The following is a 21,132-nucleotide window of genomic DNA, read 5'->3' on the forward strand; positions in this document are numbered from 1 at the left end:
TATGATCTCAAATTGAACTCGTTTTGATCTCAAATTGAGCTTGTTTTGCTCTCAAGTTGAGCTCGTTTTGCTCAAATTGAGCTCGTTTTGCTTTCAGGTCGAGCTCCTAACAGATCGCGATCAGCTTCTAGCTCTCAGCACTCGATCACGCCAAGAATAGTTCGAGCACTTCAGTTTGAGATTGTAGCCATTCAGATGAAAGACCTTAGTTTCTGAAGCACGATTACGCACTCCAAAAACTGGGGGGCTTCTATTATGCCTCAAAAGTCATGCTTATGTCAACCTAATAAATGTCTTTATGTACTAGCTGCCAAGCCCATATCTCCTCAAAGATATTCTTACCAACCCTATCTCCTTTCAAGAAATGAATGGATGAGAGCCTTCCATGTGTCAAGGCAACTTGCAAAACACTCATTACATTTGAGTGCAAGGGTGTATAAATTGGCACTCCTCTTTCTGAAGAGGGGGGCTAGGTATATGAGAGCTAACCATAGATAAGAGATCAATTCTTTCTCTCTGTAAACACTGTATTTCTTCATCTTTGTATGCCTTACAAGCAAAATCATAGAAATAGTCAGAGATCAATAAAATAACAGTGGATGTAGGAGTCGCTTGTTGAGCATCCGAACCACTATAAACACCTCTCTTGTCAGCCTATTATTTATGTTTTCTGTAACATATATAATCTCAGCTCTATATTCAAATCTCATGGATCCATCATGTGTGATTCCTAAGTCCGCTTAGCGCTTCTCATGTGTGAGTCGTTGGCGTCCAAAATCAAGCGTCAACATGTAGCATAATTGTTAGCAGCTTGGATTGGTAAAAAATCAGACCAAATCTACCATGGCTTGTAGATGCGGGAGGCTGTGTCCTACTTGATGCTTTTGTATCCTTATTAAATATCATTATCTCTTATTCTCTTTTTAGTTAGACTAGTGGAAATAGGGCATTTAATTTTTCAATGCATAGTTAGATCTACAATTCCATCTTCGCAAAAAGTAAAATATTTAGACATTTCAATGTTGTGTAGGTGCTTGACCGTGAATTATCTCCTTACTAGATTCTCAGTAACAACATCATCAGCACAAAAAGGTCATTTCTCAGTTTGCGTGGGACCTTAACATCTTCTCTAGATTTTAATCCAATTCATCTACTTCCATTGTCGGTCATCTCGAGATGTAGGTTATAAGCACGGAAACTCTAATTCAGCTTAGCAGATGATGACAAAAAAATAATTCAAGGTATCTCCAACTGTTTATGCATGTGTGTGCATGAAACCATGTCTGTATGGTCTTAGGCCGATAATTGTTCATTGTAGCCTTGATTTTCTTATTTCCATTTTTTGTTTGGAAGAAGGGTACACTTAAAGTGATAATACTTACTTAGATATGATACTGCTCCATCATGTGGTATTAAAGCTTTGACATCAACCATAACAGTGGAAACACAAAAACTCTTGTTACTGAAGGTATAGGCAACCCAAGACGGTGGGTCAATTGGGTTTCAGGTGGTCTGTAATTTTAACCAACTTTTAGTGGTGTGAGCAATTGAATGATGTGATCAATAATGTGAAAGAATAATAGTTTTCACGGGTTAATTGCCAAGTCTCAAAGGGCTCTAATGATGTGATCAATAATGTGAAAGAATAATAGTTTTCAGGGGTTTTGGTAATTTCAGGAGGTTTTTAATAGTTTTCGACATTGCTGTGACACTTACGACTTAACAATCTCTTAGGTGAGCAAATACAGTTAACCTAGTTTACAATAAAGTTAAAAGAGATAAAGAAAGACAAAACAAAAATAACATATTTTATTGTGGTCTGACAAATCCTAAGTACCAAGATTGAGGATTTAATTAGCAGTAGGTCTTGCATTACCAAGACCAAGCTTATTGCAACAGCAAATTGATTTCTTTGGTGTCATTTAGTCAAGCCACAAGGTGTGTTGTGAAAAATATAGCAAATGTACTAGTCACTCAAGTAATATAGTTAAATGAGTAGAGTATCATTTTCAGGAAGATTGTTTACCTGTTAAATACCAAAATTGTTCCAGTTTTAAATTATTTGAAAATAATGAAAATTGAAATATTACGAATTTTATAAATTAAAAGTTGAAATCAATTAAAGAATGCAATTAACAAGCTTGAATCACCCATGGACAAAAATGCTAAGGCATTCAATTTCACCTAACCAATTCAATCTAAATCCTAAAAACATGTTACTGAAATTTTATCATCCAATGTTAATAGCAAAATACTCTAACCTATTTGAAGCCCTCTCTCAAGTAGAAACAAAATTACTCATAACAACCTATGATATCTCTATGTGAATTTAAAATCATATGAGCACATTAAGTTCTATAGTATTTCAATAAAAACCACACAAATCACTTTGACACATCTCTGTCTTTCATTCAATTCATGGCACACATCACAAGAAACAATTTATATTTATTATTCTCAACATGCACAACAAATCATTCAAATGATGATCAATCATTCAAAAGCATTAAGTAAAGTGATGCATACTCAACAAGGATTGATAAAAACTTCAATAATATAATTTAAGGATTCAAATCGTCAAAGAGAGGCTACATCAAAGCCCTAGCAAAAGGAAATTAGTTCATACTTGAACAAAGGAAAAGCATAATTTCAAATTCACAAAACATTGACTTAAAAAAAGGAAAGAAGAGAAGAAAAAACTATGAAGATGGCTACTCCACGAATTCCTTCACCTCCTGTTTTTCTAGATTTTGATTTTGCCCTACTGTCAACTTGTGTCATGATTTTCTCTCCGGTTTCGGTTGACTTGGGCGAAGTCATAAACATAAGAATTTTAGCTCTCTCAATTAGTTTTCCAACGCTGCAATAACCAAGAGATTCCGATATCTATTGCTCAAGTTGTCTCCAAAATACCCAAAGATGCTCTGATAATTCGAGAAAAACCCTTGCTTGGCCTCTAAAATTTTAAGAATTTACATCCCTCTCCTCCTTTTGCTTCAAAATTTTCCTTTTTATCCGTATTTATTTCAAAACCTAAAATAAATACAAAAAAATAAAAAAAAAATAAGCATAAAGCATGAAAAGGTAAAATAAAATAGTACTAAACAAACCTAAATGAAGTGAGAAATATTTTATATTTGAAGCTCACCAAGGTGTTTGGTATAAAATACATGGTTTAAGAGTGTCTCAAATGTTTTTTCACGCTTGTATTTATAGCAGTACAAATCATTGAAACCTTTCCTGATATATTCAATTTGTTGGGCTAGGAATACAAATTTTTTACCATGGTTGTCCTGGCCTTGTTAGAATCTTCTCTCCCCTTCAGGTTGGGTAGAGTGCTTCTTCCAAAGTTGGTTTCTTTTGCATTTTAACCCATTACTTGATTCATATGACTCTTATAAGTCTCTTCAAGGATAATTAAGATTAGGCAAGCTACAATAGTCCTAGATTGTTTCTAAAGACAATCTAGTTCAAGGGTTTTTCAATCATGTCTTTTTAAGATCCTTTTTCGTCTTTGAGGGAGTGCCATTTGAAACAAGGAAAAAAGAAAACCTTTTGGATAACTTTGACTATGCAATTATTACAAAATTCAAAAAATAAACTAAACGAAGGGGAGTTTAACTAATAGTTTTATTAAATTTGTTTCTTAAAAGATTTTATTTTTGCATTAAACAAAGTCATTATTAAAGCGTGTTAGTAAGAGTTAGAAAATGATTAGTTAAGTAACCTATAGACTGAGTTAGTTAGCTACTGTTATGAGCACTATAAAAAGTGCAGTTACTGTACAAAACAAAGTAAAACGCGAATTTTTCAAAACCTTCTCTTTGTTTTTTTCTCTGTATTTTTCTCTTTGTTTTCTCTCAAAACTCTCATGGTGTCAGAGCTGTTGACTAACGTCAAAGATGGCTGATCCTACTCAATTCTCCCTCAATCAAAATAAATCAGATATCAAATCGACCATTGAGCTCGTTAATTCTACAAACACTTCATCAATGTCTTCTTCTTCTCTTCCTGTAATTTCCCCCAAATTAACTAGGGATAATTATAGGTTCTGGAAATCACAAGTTTTATTGTTGTGGGCTCCCATGACTTAGAGGAGCATCTTATTAGACTGACTTCATGTCCAACACCGTTCGTTAAAGTTCCAATTGAAGGCATTGAGGGGTCGACAGAGAAGAAGTCTAATCCAGCGTATAATCAATGGAAGAAGACAGACAAGCTATTAGTAAGTTGGATTCTTGGATCTATATCAGAATCTATGTTCTCAGTAGTGTCTAAGTGTCAATTTTCTACTGATATGTGGATTGCACTAGAAAAAGAATTTCTTACGGAATCTAGAACTAAAACTGTGCACATTAAGAGTTTGTTGCAAAACACTAAGAAAGATAATCTTAGTATCCATGAATATTTCGTAAAGATGAAAGGATTTGCTGAAACATTGTCAGCTAGTGGAATTTTAATCTCTGATGAAGAACTAATGAACTACATTCTTGATGGTTTAAGTTCTGAGTATGATGCTGTTGTAGTAATTATTGCTACAAGATTGGAGTCTAGGATAGATCCTATTTCGGTTTAGGAAGCACATATTATTTTGTAAAAATATGAGTTAAGGTTAGAAAGAGCAAATCTAGTTGCAAATTTAGTTGTCAGCACTGAATTTCATGGAGGCTCAATTCATCTTGCTAATCTCACTACTAATACAACTCAAACAAAATATCATAGTGAATAGTACTCGCTTAATACTGGACATTATCAGTTTTCACCTATACAAAACCCTAATCTCACCTCCTAAAATTTTGCTCCTCATCAATGTTGTACTGGTTTCAACCCAACACCATAGAACCACTTTTATCCCTCACAAATCACTGGTGTCATGGGAAGAGGCAGAGGAGCTGGAAGAGGCAGAGTTATATGGCAAGTTTGTGGAAAAAGTGGACACCTTGCACTGAACTATTATCATCGGTTTGACACAAGCTACACTGGAAGAAATAACTCACTAGTCAGACCACCAAATTTTGATAACAGTTATTCCAGAACTCAAGTTGGGTTTCAGAACTTACCATACTTCACTCAGAGTTCACCTTTACCTCCTTGTCACCCCAACATAAGTCAACAACCAATTGGATTTTCACCATTATCCTATCCAAGCTCAAGAGCACAAGACCTCATTTCAGCTAGCTTTCCATCAGGACCTAATCAAAGCTCAGGCTAGTCACGTGTTAGTGTATATTAGTGTATGCCCTAGAAACCATTCGTGTTGTTGGTTTCAGAGCATTTTGTCTTTTATCTTTATATCATAAATAATAGAAGAAAGAGTTCTTCAATTCATATATATATAAATTGCTTCCTTTATTCAGGCATGCATTTAAAATAAAGTACGTATATGAATTGTTTAGATGATTCATTTAATCGGTAAATGAATTATCAAAAGGGTTCCCTACAGAAGCAATATAATTTGGGAAACTATATTGGATGCTTCCGAAAGATATCACGAGTTGATATAAGTACGGATGACGATAATAGTCATGTCATTAGGGCATTGGTATGGATTAGTGGTTGGTGAACTGTTTTTTTGAACGTGACCGAATAACGACAAATCACTTGGAAAAGCATGTAGTCAATGATTTATCGTTTGGTTATATCAGTGCACGATGTAGTTCTTTGACTTCAGACATTATGGTCGGATCTGATACGGATGCATATGGTTCATACAGTGTATAACTACGAGACTAGTCATGTTTCGTATGATAGAGCCTATTTGGTCATGCATTGTTGATATGCGGAAACGAACGATGGTCAAGAAATGATCCATTGACTCAGAAATATAGGATTAGGAGTACCATTGACTCCATTCGGATTCTAGTTCCTAGTCAAATATTGATAAATGTCAGAAATCAGAATCTCTGGCCAGAGTCTATTATTAGTCATACAAAAGCAAGTTTGTGATGACGAGTTCCAGACATATTGATTGATGATTCGGTAGAAGATCGGGTTTAGGATTTTGACATTCCATGAATCCGTGTTCGATCAGGATATATCAATGGAGGAACTTTACCTACATGGTACATATGATCTGAAATAGGTTTGATGAAGTATTTCTTCATCGTGGTTTAGGGACTATGGCACATTGCTAGATCTTTACCATAGTCGTTGGGCCTCCGGATAGGTTTCTGGATTCATCCAGAACCAGCTCACGACTAATCCACGGTGGACCTACATGGTCACACCAATAGCCTTGAGAAGTTAGAGAAGGATAAGAGAGATAAATGATTATCCGAAGAGGGCTAGCACCTTCCGAGGGTAATGACGAGATTTCTATGGTAATAGTTACATAGAAAATTATTTGTGACATTTTAAGGGTTAAAATGGTCAAGCAATAATTAATTATATTAAATATTATATCTTAAAGCGTTAAGATTAATGAGATGAACGAAAATAACCTTTTAATTGTTAAAGGCCAAAAGGGTAAATTTATGGGTTGTTAATGTAAACTAGTTTAGTTTACATGGGCCCTTGAATAATATTGATTATTCAAGGGGTAAAATAATAAATTCATGGGCTCCTTTTGAAATAAGATTTTATTGGGGCATAGAAATGAAAAACAACTAATTGCAAAATTGCCCATGTATATATAAATGCAAATGGTTGCATTTTAGGTCATTCATTCACTTTGTTCACTCAAAAGAAACACAATATCTCTCTCTAGGGTACAGCCACTCTCTTACTCTCTCAAGGTGGTGTTAAAGTGTGGAGGTCTCATCTCATTGAGTCTTGGCTTCATCAACCTTAAGCAAAGGAGAAGGTATATGGTTTCTTAAACTTTGTTTGAAAATTTTGAATCCTTGTAAGCCAATCTTTCATGCTTTTCAATCTTCATTTCCGCCACTCTTCATGCATGTTGTTCTTTCATCACACACAAATTTTGGCCCTCAATCAGCCACAACTGCTACTCCTAATCAAGTATATCTATCCCAGACTCAACCATCACTGTAGTAAAATTTACTACAGATAATGGAGTTATTGTTGAGTTTTCAGCTGATCACTGTGTTGTTAAGGACAAACAATCCCGAGCTGTTCTTCTTCAAGGAAAGCTTAAAGATGGTCTTTACCAACTCCAAATTCCAGCTATTCCCTTTGTCTCCAAGTCCAATCTGCATGCAGATCATTCAACCTTTCCAATTTCAGTCCTTAACTCGTCAGTTGGAGCTCCTGCTCTGTCTCAGTCTTCACAAACTTTGTTTTTTGCATTTCCTATTGTTCATACTACTAGTAATGCTAATAAAGATTGTGAACTTACAAGTTCAAATAATGTTGCTGTTAATGATTGTTCTCCTGCATTTGTACCTGTTTGTGACAACAATGCTAAATCTGTACATGTATCATCTTGTAATAATAATACTGAAACCAATAAAGCTATGATTCAATCTTTTTCTGCTGCAAAAACTAATGGTTTGTTATGGCACAAACAATTAGGTCATCATAATGCTACAGTTCTTGCAAAAATGATACCCCCCTATGACTTGAACCTTGGCCAAGTAACATGAGTACCATTAGGCTATATGAAAAAAGACCATGAAGCGAAGCAAAGCCGTGAGGGTCCGAAGGAGGCGTGGTCAGAAGGACCCATAGCGGACAATTAATACCTTGTACGTGTCCAATGTGCGGGGAAAGCCCTTGAGCCCAAAGGTGGCGAGATAGAGGCTAGCCACTGGTTGTGACAAATTCTAGATTTTCCAGGTCACTTTATCTCAAAAATGTGTTGTGTGTGCCACATATTACTAAGAATTTGTTAAGCATCTCTAAATTTACTAGGGATAATAACATTATAGTTGAATTTTTTGTTGATTGTTGTATGGTAAAGGACAAACAATCCAAAATTGTTCTACTCCAAGGAAAGCTTAAAGCTAGTCTATACCAGCTTCAAATTCCAGATGTCTCCTCCACTTCAACTTCAAATCTGCCTGTTGCTTCTTCAAAGTCTTCAGGCTCAGCATTGCACTCTTCTACTACTATCTTTAAACAGCCCTTATCTCTTCTCGTTCAATGTATTGTTTCAATTCTGATAATAATGTAGCTGGTTGTCTTAAAACTCTTGATAATCACAATGTTGCTCATAATGTTCCTACTTTTGTATTTGCATGTAATGAAGCTACTATTGATAATAAAAGTGCTTTGTTTCAAGCTTTACCTACTGAAAAAACTAGTGGACTATTGTGGCACAGAAGATTAGGTCACCCCAATGCCACAATTCTTGCAAAAGTTTTACTTTCCTTGTAAATTAATCCCAAAGTTAAGAATAACCTTGATTTTTGCACAGCATGCCAATTCAGCAAACTGCACCAGTCCACGTTTCCTAGGTCCAACTCTAGAGCTACCAAACCTTTGGAATTAGTCCATTCAGACCTTTGGGGTCCCTCCCTTGTTCCATCCCCTGAAGGATTCAAGTATTATAATAGGTTCACTTGGATGTTTCTTTTGAAAGTTAAATCTGAAACCCAACGTGTCTTTAAACAGTTCCCTAAGCTGGTTGAAAGATAGTTCAACACTCCCCTGAAGTGTGTCCAAACTGATTGGGGTGGTGAGTATCGAAGCCTAGTACCTTACTTCCCTGCTCATGGTATTCTTTTTCTCATCCATGTCCCTACACTCACCAACAAAATGGACGAGTGGAAAGGAAACATCGTCAAATAGTTGAACAAGGTCTCCCATTGTTAGCCCAAGCTGGTATGCCTTTAAAACACTGGTGGTTGGCTTCTCAAATAGCATCCTTTCTTACTAACAGATTAGCTACACCAATTATGTCCAATCATTCAACATTCCAAGTATTGTTCAACAAAATTCTAGATTATTCAGTCATTAGAGTCTTTGGTTGTGCAACTTTTCCCTTTACTAGACCCTATAATGCTCATAAATTTGATTTTCATACTACTAAGTGCACTTTTGTTGGATATAGTCTTCATCACAAGGATACAAATGTTTGGATTCCAATGGCAAGATTTACATTTGTTCTAGGGTCAAATTTGATGAAAATTGTTTTCCTTTTGCTCAAACTTCTTGTCCTCCTTACAATGATAATTATTCTTCTCAAGTTTCTAATAACATGTCTAATTTGGTTGCTAATCAGTTTCCATGTCCTTTATCATCTTCACATATGCCTATTACTTATTCCTTATCTCACTCAACCATTCAGCCACAAAGTGAGTCGCATGGTCAGTCTCATGTTCAATTTGATGGTTAGTCTCATGGTTCTATGTTACCTTTACCAATAGGTCAACAACATAATTCAACTATAGCTACATTACCCCAGTCCTTTTTACCAACTTCCTCTGATTTGCCACATGAACTTCGTGTGTCTTTTGCACCCCAGCCTGATTCAAATTCAAATTTGTCTCACTAGTTTACAAACTCCACAAATCCTGCAGTCCCTTTACCAACTTCCTCTGACTTGCCACATGAACTTCGTGTGTCTTCGGCACCCCAGCCTGATTCAAATTCTAGTCTATCTCACCAGTTTACAAACTCCACAAATCCTGCAGATCCAAATCATTCAACCTCCACAAACTCCATAACCTACTCACCAATTCTCACATATCAGTCCCCTGGTCCTATTCACCTTGCTGTCGACCTGCCCTTTGATAACCAGCTTGTCACATGTTCAAACTCCTCATCTAAAGGTATTAATCTTTATGTTGGTCTTCCATTTAACCCTCCATCTCATCCTCCTAACCTCCATCCTATGCTCACAAGATCTAAAACCAAGTCTCCCCATTCTATGTTAGTAACCTCTGCATCAGCACTTTCCCTCCTTGATACCATAGAACCCACCAGTACCACTGAACCTCTCTCCCATCCTTCCTAGAAGGTTGCCATGGAAAATGAGTTCACTGCTCTCTTATCTGACAACACTTGGGAGCTTGTACCAGCTGAGCCTCACATGAATATTGTTGGCTATAAGTGGGTGTTCAGGATTAAAGATAACTCAGATGGGTCTATTCAAAGGTATAAAGCCAGGTTAGTTGCTAAGGGCTTCCAACAAACTCATGGCATTGACTACATTGAAACCTTTAGTCCGGTTACTAAATCATCAACCATCAAAGTTGTCTTAAGCTTGGCTATCTCTTATGGATAGGATACACAACAAGTGGATGTCAATAATGCGTTCTTGAATGGGGAACTCAGTGAAACAATCTATATGTCCAACCTTAAGGCTTTGTTGATCCTAAGAATCCTCTTCATGTATGCAAATGGTCAAAGGTCTTTATGGCCTCAAACAGGCTCCCTGAGCCTAGTTTGATAAGCTCTCTCAAGTTCCTTCAATCATTTTTCAAAGGAAATTCATAGATTTTGGTCTAGGTTGGGTAGATTTTGTTAAGAGGTGAATTCTTATGGTTGTTGTTAATAAGGTGTAAGAGAAAGAAAGAGAATGAAAGTTGTGTCAAGAGAAGACTAGAGTGTTGAGTTGCTCACTTTCAAGGTAAGTAAATCCAACCGAAGTTATGATTTGAGAAGTCAATTGAGTAGAGAATTTTTTCATGTATGTATGTGCTTATGATTTTGAGAATTGTTGATGAGATTGAGGGTTATTGATGAATAGAATTCAGCCATGAGAAGAGGAATTTGTTGTATGGTGATTGATGGAAGTTTGGTTGAATTTAGAAAGTGTTTGAGTAGAATTTATGGAGTGTATTTTCTTGGCCAGGTTTAGTATTGATTTAAGGGAGTTTTACTCCAAATATTGGTGGCTTGAGAAAGAAGTAGAAGTGTAGCCAAATTAGAGTTTGAGTGTGCATACAATATGTTTAATGAAATGTCCAAGAGAAGTGTATGCATGAGTTTATTCACTTGTGATCTTGATATGAGCTTGTAGATGGTAAAGAATGACTTATTTTTATGCTACATGGCATTCTTGCATTTAAACATTTGCATTTAGAAAGAATAAAAAGCATGAGCCATCTACATGCATACATATATGTAATGCTTTCTATCTAGCTAGTATACTCGTAAAATAATCACTAAAACTCATTAAAAAATATATATATATATATACGAGTAATAAAGTATGGGCCCATATTTAATTTTTCTTTATATACAAATATTTACAAAATGTTCTCAAAAATAGCAACTTGACAGTGTAGCCCAACCCTTCCACTGCGTGATGTTTCGAGCGACCGTAACTCACCTATTACCTGTAAAACATTAAAAACGATGGAGTGAGCACTAATGGCTCAGTAAGTAAACCCGCTATGCTACCCTTCTCTCTCTATTGCTTAAATCCTGAATTTGCTTTTCATACAACTCATTTCCCGAGTATTCTCTATTCTTTCTCTGTTTTGCTCTCTGTTTTTCTCTCTGTTTTCTAATTTTTTCACTGCCCATGATAATGAGCATGGTATTATGCATATTCATGATGCAAATGCACAAATGCATAAATTATGCATTTTCTTTTCTATTTTTCTTATTCTGTTTTATGTTTCTTTTTCTTTATTTCTTTCTTTCTTTTCTAGTCTTTCTTTCTATTCTAGTCTTTCTTTCTTTTATATTCTTTCTTTCTTTTATTTCTTTCTATTCTTTCTTTCTTTCTTTCTGTTCTTTCTTTCTATCTATCTACTCTTTCTTTCTTTCTATTCTTTCTTTCTTTCTTTCTTTCTATTCTTTCTTTCTTTCTTTCCTTCTATTCTTTCTTTTTATTCTTTCTTTCTATTCTTGTTGATCGGACTCGGTTGAGGTATGGATTTGGAGCCTTGGCCGTGTGAGTGAGTTCTCTAATTCTGGGTACAATCTTCAACCACACACACTTCTAATGGACCGTACAATTCTTCTTTCTGAATTCTGAGTCCTCTCACTAAAGGCGGCGTGCATTTGGGACTATGTCACTCACGGCTTCTCATTGCAACAACCTTCTCTTCTTTTTATCTTTTTTTTTTTTTTACACTTCTTTAAGAAAAATTCAGATTTGAATATCTTTAATATTCTCACTTCTTTCTATTTTCTCTTTAACATATTTTAGGGCTTTTTCATGCTCTTATGAATATGTATGCATGTTGATGGTTTCATGCTTATAATTCTTTTTAAATTCACATATTTAAATGCAATTATGCATTATGGAATGCAAACATGTCATTCTCTACCATCTACAAACTCATCCCAAAGTAACACATAATCATTCTCATACATGCACTTCTCTTTGGCATTTCATCAAACAATTCATGTGCACAAATCAACACTAATTTGGCTACACTTCTATCTCTATTTTAGGCCACCAAAAATTTGGAATAAACTCCTCCATAATTAACACCAAATCTGCCCAAAATACACACTTCAAAATTTTCACTTCAATTCTTCCAAATCTCATCCAAACATTCATCAAATAACAACTACACCAACACAACTTCTCATGGATAGGTTCTAATCATTATTCAACACCAAATCCATCAACAATTTTACATATAACACATATATATGCATAAAGAAAGTTCTCTACACAACATAACTTAAATTATACTTAGGGTAGGATTTACTTACCTTGTGCTTGAGTAATTCCACTAGAATCTCTCTTTCTTTGATAGACTTGTTCTTTCTTTGAAACCCTAAGCATAAACACTATAAGAATTCAACACTTTAAAAATTATTCTCACATCTATTGCAAGAATTCTTATCTTTGGGTGTTTAGGATAAAATCTCTACCAAAATCCAGCCAAAAGCCCTCTAAAATCCCTTAGAAATTTGATGAAGAGATGAGAGAAATTGAGAATGAAGTGGCATGAGAGGGAGTAGAGAATGCTAGGGTCTTTTTGCTTGTAATATCTCATATTAATATGCATACTTTCCCATTTTGCCCTTGCACTTTCTTTAAAATTCCATCTATGTCCCTTAGTCAATTACCATAATGCCCTTATTTTTAATACATTCTCCATGAAATTCTACCTCTTTTCACTCCCCACTTTTTCAACTAATTTTGATTGAAAAGACCATTTTACCCTTAATGCAAGTTTAAGGCATTTTCTTCACATTTTCTCAAAATAACTTTAGCAAAAAAATCAACTAAAGTATAGGAGCATAAATTAACTTATGTACCTCTCTGTGGGTGTTACAATATACATATGTATGAGAACTTAAAGAATAAAGAGAAAGAAAGTAAAAGCTATTAAAGAATGCTTTAAAAGAAGAAAAGAACAGGTTGTTGCGATCAGGAACCCGTGAGTGACAAAAGAGAATAGCCCCACATGCACGCCGCTTTCAGTGAGTGGCCTCAGAATCAGAAAGAAGAAAGTGTACAGTTCATTAGAAATGCATGTGGATGAGAACTGTACCAATAGAATATACCTACATGCACGCCGCTTTCAATGAGCGACTACAGAATAGAAAGAAGAATTGTACAGTCTGTTAGAAGTGCATGTAGATGAAGGCTGTACCCACTCACATGGCCAGGGTTCCAAATCCATGCCTCAAACAAGTTTGATCGGCAAAGAAAGAATGGAAAGAAAGAACAGAAAGAATAGAAAAGAAAGAACAGCAAGAATAGAAAGAACGAATCGAAAGAATGGAAAGAAAGAACATAAAGAATAGAAAAGAAAGAATAGCAAGAATAGAAAGAACGAACCGAAAGAATGGAAAGAAAGAACAAAAAGAAAAGAAAGAAAGAACAACAAGAATAGAAAGAACGAACCAAAAGAATGGAAAGAAAGAACATAAAGAAAGAAAGAAAGAAAGAAAGAAGAATAGAATACAGAAAGAAAGAATAGAATACAGAAAGAAAGCATAGAACACAGAAAAGAAAGAAAGAAGAGCAATAGAAAACAGAAAACAGAAAAGAAAAGGCATTCTTGTATGCATTTATGCACATGCATTATGTCATGTATATTATTCAGAATTAGTTTCTCTAGTGGTGCTTACATGTCAGTAAGTGAGAAACAAGAACAGAGAGAAAGAACAGAAAAAGAATAAAGAAAGAATAGAAAAGGACAAAGAAGAAGAGAGAAATGTTTGTAAGGAAAGAAATTCAGAATTTGAACAAGAGAGAGAGAGGAGTAGCTTAGCGGGTTTACTTACTGAGCAATTAGCGCTCACCCTGTTGTTTTCAATGTTTTTGCAGGTAGAAGATAAGATGCAGTCGGAGGGAATGTCATGAGTGGAAGGGACTGGCAATCACTGTCAAGTGTATTTTGAGCACATTATTTCTTAATGTATAGTTTTGTGTATAATAAAAGAAATGGGCCCAACCTTTGTATACTCATTTACAATGTATAGATTTTCCTATTTATATGAGTTTTACTGTTTACTTTACTAGTATACTAGCTAGAGAGAGAAAGCATTACATTGCCCGAGGTGCAACTGAGCTAGCATGGTTTCCAAGTTTGTTCTCTGAGATGGGCATCATTCTCTCTGAAATTCCAGTAATCTGGTGTGATAATCAGAGTGCAGGCTTTCTTTCATCCAACCCTGTTTTCCATACTCGTACTAAGCACATTGAACTAGATGCACATTATATTAGAGAACAAGTTGCTTCCAATTTTGTAAAGGTCCAATATGTTTCCACCGAGCATCGAATAGCTGACATCTTCACCAAGTCACTCTCAACTTCCAGATTTGAGCTGCTCAGAGATAAACTCAATGTTACTGCATCCATTGCTCTAACTGATTCTGCTTCTGGCTTCTCTCAGAATGCTCCCTCCAGTCTAAAAAGGGAGAATACAAGAAAAACTATGTCTCTGCTTCAAGTTCTCATTTGTTAGTGCATTTGTTAGTCGATGAAGTCTTCCAATAGGAAATTTGATACTGAGTTGATAAGTATGATAATCTGCTGTTGAGTATTCTTCTCATGTGTGATATCGGCACATCTATGCTGCATATGATAGCTATTAATGTCAGAGTCTGATATTAAAGTCAGCATGCAAGCCGCATTTTTCTGAATATGTTTGCCGTAGCTATATTCCCATTTGAAGGAAGATATTGATAAAAGTCAGACTTCAGCAAGAAAAGTGCAGTCCCGACTTCAGCAAAAAAAAAAATGCAGTCCGGACTTCAGCAAGAAAAGTGTAGTCTTGTTTGAGGGAAGATGTTGGTAAAGTGCAGAATTCCAACCTCAGCAAGCAGCAGTCTCGATTGACGGAAAATGTTGATAAAGAGCAGAATTCCAACCTCGGCAAGTTGCAGTCTTGTTTGAGACCAAGTATTAAATAAAAGCTGTATAACTAAGTAAGCTGTTAGTACTTAAGTTAGTTTGTTACTATAGTTAAGATCAATAGTCAGTCAGTTACAACTCTGGTTAACTAAGCACTATAAAAGTGCTTCTACGGTGTATTTTCTTTTTCAAGCAAATAAGCTTAATAAACACAGTTCCCAGAATCATCTTCCTCTTTCTTTTTTTCGTTACTTTCTCTGTTTCGCTCGAAACTTCACACAAGTGAGCTTTTACAAGAGCCTCTTGCATGAAGTAGTCCTTCAAGACATTCCAAAAATGACTAATATTTCTGAACTCTTCTGATTCTGTTTTGCCTTATGCATACTGAAATTCTTCCCTATCATAGCGTTGGTAACTGCCTTATCATAATATGACGAAATGGAACAGTGAGCACAAGAATTCTTTGATAGTATGAAGAAATGGAAGCTTGAGAAACCTTGCCTTAACATTTATATATGTATAGATCATCTCATCCAAAGTTTTCTTGTTAATTGCAAGTATTGTGTGCTGTGGAATATTCACGTGGTAATGCCAGTTTGCACCAATATTGTCAGTTATTGTTTCCTTAGGGAGTTAATGTTAATTTCTATGGTTCATGGCATGACAGGAGATTCTTTTCTTCTACAATCAGGCAGTGTAGATGTGAATGATCTCAAGAGATGTATTGATTCCTGTTAACCGAAAAGATGAAATTGTTGTTCAAGAGTGGAGTACTTTTCTTTCATGGTCTTTTTAACTTCAACAGTTCCTTTGATGAACTCTCTATATACAATAGTTGACAGATCAAGTAATATGATACAAAATCAATTGTATTTGTATAGAGGGTATAATTAAGTTGTTGAGTAGCATTTAAAAGGGGAGTTACCTTTAAAGGTGTGGAGGCATAAGATCTTTGAGGATGGAAGACTACATACATAATTTCATTGTGATCACTCTCAAGATTATACAAATGTTGCCCAGCACCATAGTCCCCAAGAAGTGATATGATCTTTGATTGATCCATTGCAAGACAGATCATCAATGCGAATTGAACAACACAAATTTCAACTAATTAATTATTTCTTCATATCAATGTATTTACCTTTAATTATCAATTATTGATCATTACATCAAACCAAACAATTGACTAGTTTTACAAGTTGACTCAAGTTCAATAAGAGTATCCACTTCAACTTTTGTAAAGAGCCCCCGTTCAATGGTCCCTCCCTACAGTTATGAATTTTGAGTAGTATTTAAGATCTCTAATTTTCTATTATCTAATAATCACTTAATAAAATAGATTATCGTCTCAAAATTTCCATAATCCCTTTCTCAGTCAAACATTAATTTTTTTTTTTTTGGTTGAAGTATAGCTATTTTAATATCAATTTAACAAAACTATACATAATTAAATTATAAGGTTGGATTACTATAATGACACAATAATCAAATCTTTAATATGTAGTAAGATAATGGGAAAAGACTTACAGGCAGCCAATTCAATTTGAGTTTGATAAATAAAATCCAAAGTTGCAGAAATCTCCCGCTCAAACTCATGAAATGGTCCACTCGAAAACATTTTACGGAGCTTACCAAGTCCTTCTCCCAACTATCATTGCTTCTTTATGGTTATGTATTAATTAATTAATTATTTTAAACAACAATAATTCTAATAGACAGTTTAATTAATATTAAAAAAACTAAACTAATTACCTGGTTAAATAGGTGTAAAAATCCACAGCGCATTGAAGAATACCATGAATGAGAGTTCTAGTTGGTTCTTCGGCGTGTACCATAGAGCTTCAAGAGAATCATGACATTCATAGTAAGCCCTCTTGTTGAAAAGTGCAACTGCTTCATCGACGCTAGAGTTTGAGTGTTTCATCATCATTCATCATCAAAGGAGAAGAACGATAAAAGAGATGAAGAACTTGGAATTGACGGTGGTGATTGAGGAAGGTTTGTTATTGAGCTTTAAGATTGTGAATAATTAGACCGTAGAAGGAAGAGGTGAAGTTGTCGATGGAGGAAAACAAAGTGAGGAGAGAGTAAGAAATTTGAGAGCAAGTGCCATAGTTGTGTTGTGTAGTCGAATGGAGTCGTATGAAATATGAGATAATTTCAACCATAATCTTGTTGACCATACAATACAAAGGGTGCAGACTGCAGTTCTGTAAAACATAAAGGGTCACACAAATAACTTGTCAATACGCTGTCGTTTTGGTAAATTGTTTTAGATATTGCTTTGAGCTCAAACGAGCTACTGTACTAATTTCACTTTACTAATCTTCACTGATTCTCTCCTTTGTATTAAGAGAGATCTCATTGTACATTCTTCATTTAGCTTAATACAAATCAGTTTATCCATTTTGTTTTTGTCTCTTAAATCTTCACATGGTATCAGAGCCACTAACTGCGTCGATGATGAGCATTCTGGTGTTGATAGTTCTGCAAAGAACGTGAATAAACTCTACAATCTGTCTGAGCTTCATTGTCTATGTCCTTCAAGTCTTCAAGTAATAAATCTGAAGCTAACGGGGACAATACCGTGATAACTATCGATTCTGGCACTCACAAATTTTGTTCATAGTAGGAGCTCACGGATTGGAAGAGCCTTTGACAGGTTTGATCCCCTGTCCTAAGCCTTTACTTACCTCGTCAATTGATATTCAACTGAATCAGGAATAATTAGTTATAAAGAAACCCTAACTAAAGAAAAAATCAATCCTGAATATGTTGCTTGGAAACGCATTGATAATTTCTTGTACCTGGTTACTTGCGTCAATATTCGAGTGTATGTTAGCTGTGTATCTAAGTGTCAACTCTCTACCGATGTTTGGTTCACACTTGAAAATGAGTTCTTGTCAGATTCTAAAGCTAAGGCACTACACCTAAAAACTTACTTCAAATACTCAAAAAGGCAACCTTAGTGTTAGTGACTACACAAGAAAATGAAAGGAATAGTTGAAGTTTAGCATCCAGTGGACAAGTTTGTTTGAGAGATGTTCTTCAATATGTTCTAGATGGATTAGGTCTTGAATTTGATGCTGTTGTAGTCAATTTAACCTCCAGACTTGAGTCTAGGTTTGATTCTGTAAGTATTCAAGAAGCAAGTTACTTCTATAGAAATATGAGTTAAGACTAGAGAAATTCAAACTCTATTGATTTTCCAACAAGTTCAGTAAATATGCTGCAGTGAGTAATTCCATAATTCTCACTTTAAACTACTCATTCAAGCACTATTAATACTTCAGTTAGCTCTACTGGAAGGCAACTTCTCTCACAGAGTTTACACCTTCCCTATGTAAATAAGATGTTGAAACCAGATGGGAGAAAAACAAAAAAAGGAGTAGTAACGATTGTAAAACTGAATCTGTTTTAATTGACTAACTAACTGCAGAGTGAGTACACGCAATTGGTTTTATACAGAGATGATGGCAGTAGCTTTTGCTACTGTTTTACAAGACAAAGACAAGCAAAACGATGACGTTCGCAAAGTTCTTTTAATGATTCTGAAACGGCAGGTACAAGCCTCTTTAATTTGAGACTCACTGAAAAGGTAGTAAGCATCTTTGAGACTTTCTTGCTTGACTTATAGTCAACACTCTTCCTCAAACTGAACTCCTTGTAATCTAGGAGCACCAAGTCATTTTTCAACACCACATGCTCCCTCAAACTGAACTTCTTGTAATCTAGGATCACCAAATCATTTTCAACACAACATGCTCTCTTGATGAACCCCTTGGAATTGAAGAGAGCTCTTTTGCGTTTAGGATCATAACAGCAAATTTTATGCAAAGAACTGCACACACTAGCATAAAAAAAATTGAGTTGTACAGCACTGCAGAGACATAATTGAACTATATCTGCACAAATTCAGCAAAAACTGCAACTTGGCTTAAAGCAAAATTGCAACTTGGCTAAACATCTGCACAAATTCAAAATCTGCAACTTGGCTAAACATCTGACACAATTCAGCAAAATCTGCAACAAGGCTAAACATCTGCCCAAATTCAAAATCTGCAAGTTGGCTAAACATCTGCACTGCTGAATCTACAACTTGGCTTATTTCACACAACAACACTTCACTGGTCAAGACTAACAACACTCAGCTTCAACAATTTCTGCTTTATCACACAGCAACACTTCAATGGTCAAGACTAACAACACTCAGCTTCTGTCTTAATGCATTAAATTGAGCAGAGAAAGAGCTTTATCTCACACAGCAACACTTCACTGGTCAAGACTAACAACACTCAGCTTCAACAATTTCTGCTATCTCACACGGTAGCAATTCACTGAACACGGCTAACAACACTCAGCTTCAACTATTTATGCTTCATCCACATATAGCACTTCATGGTCAAGGCTAACAACACTTAATTCTGTCTTAATGCATTAAATTGAGCAGATGAAAGAGCTTTGGTAAGAACATCAACTATTTGAAGTTGGATGGAAACTATTGAATACAACCTTTTAGCTAGAACTTGATCTCTAATATATGAGCATCAATTTCTATGTGTTTTGTCCGGGCATGGAACACGGGATTGGGGCTAATGCTGCTGCACAACGTTATTACACCATATAAAGGAATGGTGTGAAAAGTCAGGCCAAGTTAAAAAAACATGCTCTGCAGCCACGCAAATTCAGTGGCAGTGTTAAACATGCTCTATATTCTGCCTCCGTGGAAGAAAGCACAACAACCTTCTGTTTTCGAGAGCTCCACTGTATTAAGTTTGGTCCTAAATAGACACAAATGCCACAGGAGACCACCTATCTTAGATTGCCTCCCCAATCGGCATTTGAGTAACATTCTACAGTTAAAGAACATGTGGTTTGAATTGTAAACCATAGTGAATGGTACCTTTAATGTATGAGCACCCTTTTACAAGCTTGCCATTGGAGCTCTGTTGGAGCTTGAAGAAATTGACTTAACCGATTGACGGTGTGAAACTGATATCAGGCCTGGTGAGAGTCAAATATTGCAATGCACCTATAGTGCTCCTATAAAGACTTGGATTAGAAAATAGCTCACTATCAGTAGAATATAACTTTTTACCAACAGCCATAGGAGTGGCACAAGAATTTGCTTCCAACATTCGGTTTAACTAAAAGATCTGATGCAATTTAGCTTGCTTGAGGTGAATTCCAGTGGCAGTCCTTGTAGCTTCAAACTAAGAAATATTGAGGGAACCAAGTGTTTTCAAGGCACAATGAGCATTCAAATCAGTCAGTAGCTGAGCAATAAAATCAGTATCTGATCCAGTAATTAAATGTCGTCCACATAGACTAGAACATAAATCAAACCAGAAGGTTGCTTGAGAGTGGAACAGACTAGAATCTGAGACTGAATTGGTGAAGCCTTTAAGTTGAGGGCAGCCTTGAGTTTGTCAAACCAAGCTCTGGAGCTTGTTTAAGGCATATAAGGCTTTATTCAATTTACATACAGTAGCAGGTTGTGAAGGACTTTAAAGCCAGGTGGTTGTTTCATGTACACACGTTACGTAGGACACCATTGAGAAAAGCATTATTAACGTCTATTTGCTGAATATTCCAATTATGTGTCACAGCTAGAGTGAGAATTATCCTTATAGTTGAAGGCTTGATGACGGGACTAAACGTCTCAAAGTAATCAAGACCAGGGGTTTGTTGAAACCCTTGGCAACAAGTCTAGCCTTATACTTCTGTAATGAGCCATCAGCATTAAATTTGTACGAAAAACCCTTGTTCCCAACTACATTCATGTCAGGAGAGGATGTAACCAGGGTCCATGTTTGGTTCTTGACAAGTGCATCTAATTCACTTTGGCATGGTTGCCTTCCAATTGGCACTAATGAGAGCTGCACCAATGGAGGTTGGTTCAGGTTCAACTGCATCACTTCCAGAGATTAGAAGGGCAGTATGTAGATTATGAAAGTGAAGAAGGTCTTCAAAACTGTGACCCTTGCGAAGATGAGCTACTTTGGCCCTGT

The 21,132-nt window shown here is 35.7% G+C and overlaps 1 long non-coding RNA gene across 1 annotated transcript; it reads left to right on the forward strand.

The window, feature by feature from the left end:
* The first annotated feature begins 793 nt into the window (after positions 1-793).
* Positions 794-1,506, forward strand: LOC116143912. The gene is made up of 2 exons (XR_004130189.1): positions 794-886; positions 1,134-1,506. It is a non-coding gene; the product is annotated as an uncharacterized LOC116143912 (long non-coding RNA).
* Positions 1,507-21,132: the final 19,626 nt, after the last annotated feature.

This window comes from Pistacia vera, unplaced genomic scaffold, assembly GCF_008641045.1.
Source record: "Pistacia vera cultivar Batoury unplaced genomic scaffold, PisVer_v2 Contig434, whole genome shotgun sequence".
NCBI classification, from domain to species: Eukaryota; Viridiplantae; Streptophyta; class Magnoliopsida; order Sapindales; family Anacardiaceae; genus Pistacia; species Pistacia vera.